Source organism: Pinus tabuliformis, chromosome 3_2 (assembly GCF_031772625.1).
Source record: "Pinus tabuliformis cultivar Carrire ecotype Pingquan chromosome 3_2, CPIR1, whole genome shotgun sequence".
Lineage (NCBI taxonomy): Eukaryota > Viridiplantae > Streptophyta > Pinopsida > Pinales > Pinaceae > Pinus > Pinus tabuliformis.
In genome coordinates this window covers 1,193,088,072-1,193,098,944 of record NC_142302.1, presented here as the reverse complement: position 1 = coordinate 1,193,098,944, position 10,873 = coordinate 1,193,088,072, and positions in this window count along the sequence as shown.

Genomic DNA, 10,873 nt, shown 5'->3' with positions numbered 1-10,873 from the left:
GTCATCCAACTCTTAGTTAAGGTGTTTGCATTTTCTATGCTCTCATGCGTTTACCTCCTGCCAAAGGGTCTTAAGCTTCTCTAGTATATGCATCATATGTGAGTGGGATCGAACCCCAACCCGATTCTAGACATCACGCACAAGACAGTTGAAATCCGGGTCATCAAGCCAAACCCGATTAAACTTGAAATGTATCCCACCTCTGTAATTACCCCTTTTCTAGTGGAGGACGATAGGCTGGTGATCAGAGATATGATTACTCACAACTTCAGAATGGACCATCACAGGCCACTCAACAATTTGTTCATGCATGAGAAAACAGTCCAACCTCTTAGCAACATATGCATCCGCGGCTTTGCCGTTATCCTAAGTTCGAGATATAGTGGAAGGAAAAATACCAACAAGATTGTGCTTGATGATGAGCTCCTTCATGTGGTCAGCTAGTGTGTCCACCCAACGAGTACATCCTCGTACCTCATTTAAACCAATTATAAAATTTAAGTCCCCAACAATTATAAGAGTAAGCAAATATAGTATTTCCGTGGAAATCAGATGTTCCCAGAAGGAGATATGATCTCTGTATGGGGCATATCAATTCAGTACATGAACTTTGCCGAATAGTCCCTGAATGTGCCCAGCCGAAAAGATGCCCGCAAAACATGAGAAATATTTAATATTGACCCATTGTGGGTCCCATATTTTCACCAAACCTTCGGAGAGGCCATCTGCAGCATTGCCTGCCATGTGTGAGGAGGGAGGCATCTTCCTAAAATACCTAACCACCCGTAGAACTGCGTGCATATTCTCCTGTAGTAAAATAATATATGGCGAAGCAAATAGAAGGGCTCCTTAAGCGCCAAATATTTTGGAGCGGCCCCCAAATCTCGAATATTAAGTGAGAGGATAAAAGTCATGTTGAACCATGTGTGAGCGACTATGCTCTAAGGGCCCGAAGGGGGTAGGAATTAGCAATAGGGACATCAATAAGAGAAGTAGTATCAGCAAGACTAAATGGGAGAGGCCGTGGGTGACCACAAAAATTTCAGCTATTTTTACAACAGACAGTGACATTTCCAGTAGAGGAGGGGCTGATATGGGGGGATGTAGGTCTGGGAGGTTTATGGATGGTGAGTGTGTGAAGATATAGAGTCTTCTTTTGCAGTAAAAAGTCTAGATCACTGTCAGTCGAATTGGTAGGGGATTTTAGAGGGGAATGTGGAGTTGTAGGGTGGGTTTCGAACTCATGTGGATGTGATGTGTCACGAAACGGAGAGGACATGGGGATATATGAAATGTGAGAGGATGATGGAGCATCACAGGACAATAGAGGGTATGAAGTGGGCAGATAGTCAACAAGAGGAGGTAGGTAACTGTCCGAGGGAGGGGGTGAGGTGGCTACGTTCAGGGGTACACCAATCCCATATGAGGATGGGGGAAGTAGAAATATTATTACGAGAAAATATGATCGTATTATCAAGCATATGAGAATTATAAGGAGGATACGAGATACCTGTAGAACAATGTGGACTATGACTAGTAGGAGGGGCCTCAGACCAGCTATGTGGAGAAACAATAGGAAGTGAAATATTTTTACCTGGCATATAATGTTGTTGTTGACAATGAGATCTATGTTTGTCGCCCTACCACCAAGCACATTGAGCCAGGAGATGTCTGGTATGATGGAAATTAATACACCGGAAAGGAACCCCCCAGAAGTTGAGTCGTTGAGCCAGGTGTGTGTCACCCCAACTGATTTCAATGTGATCCGGGAAACTGCCTCTATATTTTTTCTCAATAAGGATCCATGCAACTCGCTTGTGTTGTGCACCCAAACATCACGGATCAACATACACAAATGTGCCAATGGCATTGCCTATATCCCTCAAAACCTATTTCGACCAGAATTCTATGGGAAATACGGGCAACTTAACCCAAATTAGCTTGTTCTGTGGGGTGTCTTTCAGAGGATTGAACCCATTGTACCAAGAGTGAAGTGCCAAAAAGCTCTATCCATTAATATAGGGAATGAATATAATTTTGTGAAGATCCTCTTAGCTGATGAAATGAAAATTATACCAGTCATTTAACAATCGCACCATTGTTGGCATGTATCCTAACAATGTTTTCCACTTTGATTCAAACCAAATCCACATATCCGCTTCACTCAACTTGGTGAAATGCCACTTACCAACCAGTGCACAATTTTGAAGACTGATAACCATTCTATGAGAATGCCATGGCTGAAAACTAGTGCAGGGATCAGAGATGAGATCTTGAGAGAACATTGTTGATGTCTTGTTCTCCATCCATATTCTGCATGGGGACGATCGTGCATAATCTATTTCACATCTGAGCCGTCTGGAGAGTATATGGATGGTTGAGATGTGAGAGAGGTATCAAAGATTGATGGGTCCTATTGCCCAAAATTTGTCTTAACATCCATCATGGCCTGGTTAAATGATTTATGGGTAGAGGTGTTAGATGCCAGCAGGTCCATGAGCCCATGAGAATAAACTAGGCCAGCCGAATGGTGAGAAAGTAAATGCAAGTGTAATAAATCCCAAGAGGTAGATTGGAATTTAATAGGAATATCAGAGAATCCCTGACAAATATATCTAGGGATCCACAAAGCATAGAAAATGAAGGACCAATCCCACAGAACTTAACACCTGCATAAATCCCAATTCAGGAGGAGCACCATCAATTGTCAATTGTCAATTTTTGATGAGTTTCTGCATCAATTTTCAATTTTGATAATGGGTGATGATGTATCTTCATGTGCTCAGTGAACAACATGATTTTAGTGCAACAATAATGGTAAAATACGCCCCCGACATGGAAAGGCCAAGACCCTTGCGGCTCGGGCTGGGATGGTGTTTCATGCATCGGTTCACGAATAACTTCACTGCGAGTTTTTTGTGCACCTTCTTTCTATATCATACTAATGAGATCTTATTTTATAATTAGATATGCATGTTGTTTATGGAACTTTCTTGATAAATTTTATTCTATTTATTGGAATCTTTCCATGGAAAAAACGTTATAGGCTTTTAGCTTCAATGAATCTCACAAGACAGATTCCCCTTGAAATTAGACTCCTTTCATCCTCACAATATCTATAAGTTGAATAAATCCATCACAATTCAACATTATTCCTCCTCCATTGGGTAATCTTACTAAACAGTAATGGTTGGACATTGCCCACAAGTCCATTGGTGGGAAACTTCCAGTAGCAGTGTAGGAGCTTGTGAATTGCGGTCACTTGTGACAAAGAATGCATAGTCAGAAATATCGAGAGAAAGAACTCAAATTCGAATGGAGTCAACAACTCTTTTCATCATTCAAAATCAGTTAAATAAAACTATATAGGAGACGAGGAAATAAACAACAATAAATGATTGGAGAAAGTTCCTGCTAAACTCAACTAAACTCAAGTGAATAAAAACACCGAATAGTGAGATTAATTATCTCAACACCTCCTCCTAATCTCATGTTAGGGTCCAACCCTAACCCTTTTATTTATGTAATAAGCCCAAGGGGCCTAGTCAAAGTCATAGTTAGTTAGAGCGTCAATAAAGCCTGTAAGCGGTTATTCGCATTAATAATAATTGTAAGTGGTTGAACCACATTATAGAAAATGGACCACAATTAGTTATAAAAAAGTCATAGTTAATAAATAAAATGGTTAACCCGTGTTATGAAATGGACCACTAGGAGTTAGAATTTTGGATGCCATTAAGCTATAAACAATCTTAGATAGTAAGGGAAGAATCATTGAGTCTTATTGTAATTGAATTATGCTCCGATGGAGGTTTCCACCCCAAAGAGGCAAGTGAGCATTGTATCTTGCTTTTGAATAATAAAATTTATTTCCATCTTGTCTCATTTTATGTGATATTTCTGTGTTTTGGGCTATATTTCTTCGTATTCCCAAGACATCCTTCTGAAGTCATGAAGGCCATTATGAATTCTTGGTCAGGCGATTTGGTCGCTGTAATGCTCCATCCACTTTTTAGGGCCTCATGAACCACCTTTTGAAACAATATCTCAGAAAATATATCTTGGTCTTCTTTGATGACATTCTCATCTACAACATAACATGAGAGAAACATCTTTAGCGTGTTGACTAGATCTTGCAATTGCTTCAGGATCACAAATTATTTGTCAAATTATCTAATTGCTCCTTTGCCATGGAAGAAGTAGAGTATTTGGGACACATTGTAGGTCATGATGGAGTGAGGTTGGATTTGAAAAAGATTCAAGCAATGCAAGATTGGCCCCAACCAAAATTTTGAAGAGTTTGAGGGGATTCTTGGGTCTTACGGGCTACTATTGCAAATTTGTCTGCAGTTATAGACGCATTTCTAGACCCCACACTAATCTTCTTAAGAAAAAAACATTTCTCTCGACTGACGTAACTCAACATGCCTTCTTGGCTCTCAAAGATGCCATGTGCTCCACTCCAGTATTGGCCTTACCAAATTTCACCAGTTTTTTTGTGATTGAATGTGATGCTTCATGTATAGGTATTGGTGCAATATTAATGCAGGAAGGTAGACCATTTTATTTCAGCAGTCAACAACTCAATGACAAAAATTTGAATCAATCTACATATGAGAAAAAAATGATGGCCATCTTACATGTAGTAGAAACTTGGGGACCATACTTACCAAATCTGCACAGACCGTCATAGCCTAAAATATTTTCTAGAGCAACGTCTACTATCGCCACAACAAAGTCGATGGATTGAAAAAATTCTAGGATATGATTATGAGATAATTTACAAGAAGGGGCATGACAATGTATTTGTTTATGCCTTATCGCACCAATTTGAGGATGAGTTCACCCTTCTATCACTCTGTCTACCCATACCAGATTAGATTGAAGAGGCCTGCAATGAATGGTTCTCCAACCCCTCTTTGTTCCAACTGATTAATAATTTATGAGAAGATCCTAATTCCTATGAAGACTACTCTTGGAAGGATTAGTTTCTTCGCTACAATGATCGAGTAGTGTTATCCACGATCTCCACCCTCAAAACCCGCATCTTGGTTGAGTTGCACTCTATGATCGCAGGACATTTAGGCTTGGCTGAGTTGCACTCTATGATTGCGGGACATTTAGGCTTGGCTGAATTGCACTCTATGAATGCGATGTATGCCAACACAACAAAGGGAAAATGATCAAGCTACTGGGAACCTTACAACCATTTCCAGTCCACTCCAACTCATTACTCATCTCCTAAAGTTAAGAAACAAATCAATCATCATGGTGGTTGTTGACAAGGTTTCCAAATATGCTCATTTTTGCGCTCTACCACACCCATTTATCCCAACATTGGTGGCTCAAGGTTTCTCGAACCAAATCTTCAAACTGCATGGCATGCCGACTTCCATTGTGTCTGATCGAGACCCCACTTTTAGTAACATATTTTGGAAGGAACTTTTCAAGGTCCAGGGCACGCAACTCCATCTAAGTACAACTTATCATCCCCAAACAAATGGTCAAATAGAAGCATTCAACAAATGTTTGGAGACCTATCTGTTATAGACATTTTTGTGCCTTACAGCATTGAGCATGAAATGTCCATAATCTAAGGGATCCAAAGTCCCTAAACATGTTGTTCCTACCCCTAGAGGAACAAGGCTAACAAACCACATCAATTCACAAAAGTTCTCCACCAGAAACTGCTCAAAAACAAGTCAATTCAGGATCAATTCAGTGGCTCCACTAGCTGTCTGCGCTGAAATGCAAGGTCAACACTGGCTACCTGCACTGCAACGCAGGTAGAAGCACTACCAGGGTGCGCTGAGTGAGAGTTGACAAATGGCAAGTTCATTCCAAGAGGTGTCAAGACCCAGGAAGCTTCCAGAATCTTCCTCAACGACACTTGCCTCAGTGAATTCGACTATGATGAGTAAGAGGTTCCCAATCTCCAAGTGGAAGCAAGAACCTACAAGTGGAATCAAGAACTGACAGAGGGAGAGGACACTAGTCAGATCTCAAGCTGACTCATCCTCTCTCCAAACATCTATATATGGATCTCTCCTCCATGAGATCTAGAGGCTGGAATATTGTTATTGCAAAGAATTGCTGTTGGTTTGAGACTGGAATTATTGGGTGCTTAATGCTTTGAGGGAAGGTGAAGATAGGAATTTCATTTGCTGGGAAGGAGATGCTGGATTGGAGCCCTCTAGGTTGTATCTCTTCCTGAACCTTGTTATTCATCAATAAAGCTATCTTGGTTTCTCCTATATACTGGTGTATCTTTGATGTATGATTGCATTAGTATGTTTAGTTTATTTCTAATCCTGAACTAGTTATGAATATGAATCTATGTCTTTGTGTAGTGTTCTCTTCTTGTGATCTTGCAGAAACCTCTTGAAGCTGGGCGAGGGAGAAGGCAAGTAGCTAGGAACTCCCAAAGAGAAGAGAAACCGGATCGAGGGACAAACGGAAGACACCGGTTAGTCCATCCATCTCTCTTCATTCTTAATTCATAAAGGAAGAATACTAGAGTAGCTGTTTCTGTTTGTTGCTAAGGCACTGTCACACCTTAGGTGGATAGGATCGTCCTGCATAGGCATTTTTCCCCACAACAAATTGGCGACTCCGCTGGGGAGATCTGTTTAGTCATTTTATTTGTGTTTCCATCATTGTTTGTTTCATAGACTCAACAGCAACAATCGAACTGCATCTGCTATTCTCAGATGCAAAGTAGACAACTGCTGATTTGATCCAATCACTGGATTTGTCTATGATCTGAACAATGGATTCACCAATGATTTGATGATCCTTTGTGATAGATCTTAGCCCTTCCTCAAAGCATCCCTTTGATTGTACCTTGCTTGTTGCTTTGATTTGGCCTAAAACTGTAGATTAAATAGCAAACTGTGACCCAGAACCCAGTGAGAAACTCTCGTTTTTCTTTCAGCGCAGACCCTGTGAAGAGGTTCTGCATTTCAACGCAGGTCCCGTGAAGGCTACCTGCGCTGAATGTCAAAACCCCTGTGTTGAGGTTGCGCTGATCCAGTTAGGCCTTGTGCAGCTGGGGTTCTCTGCTCTGTTTTGCCTTGTTTTGATCTCTGATTTTGGCACCCTGTAACCGGCATAGGTACCAGTCTGATAACTCCTTTTCTCTGCTTAAATTCCGCCTCCTTTTGTACAAAAAGACTGTGAGTGTTTTTATGTGTTTGTGGCGTCATTTACAGTTTTCCTTTGCATGAGTGAAATAGTCATCCTGTAGCCCTTGATTCAGATCTGCTGATTGTGATCATAGGAGAGAGTTCATTGGCTGTTTACAGTTGATTATACATTTACTTTTGCTTTTGGTTTGAGTTTGCCTCTTTTAAGTGTCGAAACAAGTATTCATTTATGAAAATCGTTAAGTGTTGTAATCTCTTCTACCCTCTCTGATTTCGAAAAAGTAAGCTTGTTTGTATTTGTCATTTAAAAGCAAATTCAAAGTTGTACAAAAAAGCTTTCTTTGTAGGAATCAATACTAAGAAAGTGGAAAACAAACACATGCATTGTGCATTTGCATCTTGATAGTTTGCATGTTTGATTTAGGAAAAGTGCATTAGAGTGTGCTGATTGCTCTTTGAGAAAAGATGGTGTCTTTCTTTTCCCTTAGTAGCTAGGATTTTCATAAGTTGAAAAGATATAAAGCTTGCTTATCATCTTTAGACTGCATTTAGGAATTGTATCATACATCTCGTGGTGAACCTCAAAAGGCAAACTTCTAAAAATATCAACCTAAAATAAATTGAATGAACTTAACAACGCTTTGCAACATAACGCACAACATAGAGGTCTAGGCTAGAGACGTGTTCCGGCGTCGTAAACCCTGGTGACTGTCGATCTCGTTGATGGTCGGTGATTCCTCCTGAGGGACGATAGCGCCAGTACGGATTGTGCTCCCACGTACCGTCGCGTATATATTGGGAGACCCCTATAGGCATAAAACCTTTATCCTTAGGAAGCCGTGTCGGCCGCCCTACTGATTGCAATGCACTGAACACAGCATTCAGGAAGATCGACGGCCCGTACCTTAAAAAGTATTCTGCGGTTTTGCGAAAAGTTTGGCACACCCTCTGCCTAGAACTCCAGAGCAGTTCCTTTTGGCCTTTTTCAGACTCTATAACGGAAAAAGTCCATCCGAGCATTTGTCACTTCGGGCTCGTTAAAACATCGAAGGAGACTAGAGTCATCTTTAGCTTTTTCTCGACTCTTTAAAAGTGAAAAAGCAAGTTGTGTCTAAAGCGTCGTTAAAATTTATTTTAAAACGGAACAATCACCCCTATTCCTGTGTTGATCTTTAGGTTGAGAAAAATGGAGCACACCAACCAAGGAATTCCCCTTGGTGGAAATCCTAGTCCCTTCTCCTCTTGGGGAGATGTTGGTGCGCCCCACATGGCCACATTGTCGCTTCCAGGACTGACAATTGGCCTGCCGGTCTGGCTCTTCTCGACCAATGTCGTTCAAAACACCACTATTCCTGAACAGTCGAATCAACAGTTAGACCAGACCAGAGTTACCCACCAGCCTTCTACTTCATCTAATTCTTCCTCTCCTCCTTCCTCTTCGCTTGACGGAATTGGTAAAACAAAAAACCAAGTTCCTAAGGAGAAGAAGGAAAAGAAGAAGAAGGAGAAGAAGAAGAAGAAGGAGCCAAAAGCGACTGGGGGCAAACAAGTGGCGTTTGACAAAAATCCACACACAGCACTGACTAGGCCTAAATCGCCATGTGCCATATGCAAGGGAGACCACTTCCACAGAGATTTTCCCTGCATCCCTTGGATACTAAGGGACTGGTCTCCCCGTTTGCACAATTCGGTGGCGTCAACCTCTGATAGCCATGTTGACAGCTCACCATCAACTAGTGAAAGTGAAGTCACAGGACAGAGAGGGAAAGCTAGATTTCCTTGCAAACTGTGTGAAGGCGACCATGCCATCCACCGTTGTCCCTTGTTAGACGAGGCTAAAAGTGTTTTGGAAGATCGCCCGGTTTTACCAGTGCAACTTCCTCCTGGATATCAAAAACTCCTGCCAAGTCCTTCACCAGTTGAGAACCCGGCTGGCCCGCTCAGGTGGTCAGCCGAAGCACCTATCATTGAAGATGAACCATCTGGATCCATACCTGACGAAAGTCAAAAGGTTGAGGCGGCAGTTGACCTGGTTTTTCCTTCAGAGGCTCTATCTTTGAATGATACCATCACAGAGGAGAATAAAGACGACACCGTCCAAATTCTCTTCATCAACACAGACTCCAACGAACAAGGGGGAAATTTTCCCATTCCTTTATCGCAGGAAGGAACTTTGTCAGAGTCATACTCGGCCATCTATTCGGTCCCACCACCAAGCAACCTAGTTGTCTCGTTCGACTGGAACCAACTAGGCAGACCCCGTTTGCCAGCAAGCATACCATTCAGGATTATCGTTCAAATATACAGAATGGTAATGGCTGGCACCATTATTGATGAGGGGGCATCTATGAGTATCCTTTCCTCTATTTCTTGGAAAGCGCTTGGTTCGCCAGCGCTTTTGCCTGAAATGAGAAATCTGACAGGCTTTGATAAAGGAACCAGTCGACCTTTAGGGATCCTCCCCAATGTGCCCATAACATTGAAAGGGAAGACCGTTCAAATGAACGTGATGGTCGTTCAAGGACCCTTGGATTATAACCTACTCCTTGGACGAGACTATATATATTGCCTGGGAGCCATCGTCTCCTCACTCTTTAGAGTAATGTGTTTTCCGCACGAAGGAAGAGTGGTCAAGCTCGTGGACCAGCTTTCATTTCCCGGATCACGCATCGCAAATAGTCATATACCATCCCTAAATGGTCTCTTCACGCAAGAAATGTCTCAACCCACAGTCCGTCCTCCTGATGAGCGCGAGTAATCCGGGAGGATATGACTGGAACCCAGGGGGCATGCGTCCTGGTCTGCTTCGGCAGGAAAACTTTGGGTATAGGATAGGTTTCCGCGGGAGAATATGACTAGTCCGTACCCCGTCCGTGAGTGGAAGAGGGGTTGTTCTAGAATAAGATTCTTTTGTCAAAGTTATGTGAGTTGGCGGGCATCGTCGCTCACCTTTGTCTATTTCGATAGACATCGCCGAGGAAGTGTTTTATTCGTGGCCGCGAATGGAGCAATCTTTGGGTAACCTGAAAGAGGTAGGCCTCTCCCGGTAAAACAAATGTTTTATTGGACTAAAGAAGGGGTAACCTTGAAATCGTATTTTATGCCTGGGGGCATGCAAACCTTTTGGAGTGCAAGCAAGGGGCGGCTATTTATTTTTTAAATTTTTAGGTCCTCCCTTTAAACCTATAGGTCTAACCCTTTAAACTCGTAGGATTAGTCGTTTCCAAACTTGCATAATGAAAGGATCCGGAGCAAAGCTTTGTAGGATCTAAGCTCCATAAAAAATAGCATCTTCCATGAGACATTCTTATCATATGACTGGATTAATCGAGCAGTTTTAGCACACAGTTCATGCTCTTTAAAAAATAAACGCAAGATCTGAGCAGTTTTAGCACATAGTTCATGCTCGTTAAAAAATAAACATAAGATCGAGCAAATGTTTCCACCCGCGTTTAAGCTCGTTAAAAAATGAACTACCCGGTAAATAACCGTAGTGAATGTAATATCATCAGCCATTAAAGCCTTGGTCGTGTTTGCACCGTCACCTCCACTTTTCCATTGGGTGATCGTTCACCTCCATATGTTTGTTTACCCATTTTGAGGAATAGCTGCGAAGAGTGATTTCACTAGCCATCCTTGTGACACGTCCGTGATTGGAAAATTCTAACCTGTACCTGGAATCAGCTGCTAACCCATTTTATCACTCGTTCCTCAAAAGACGAGTCTTC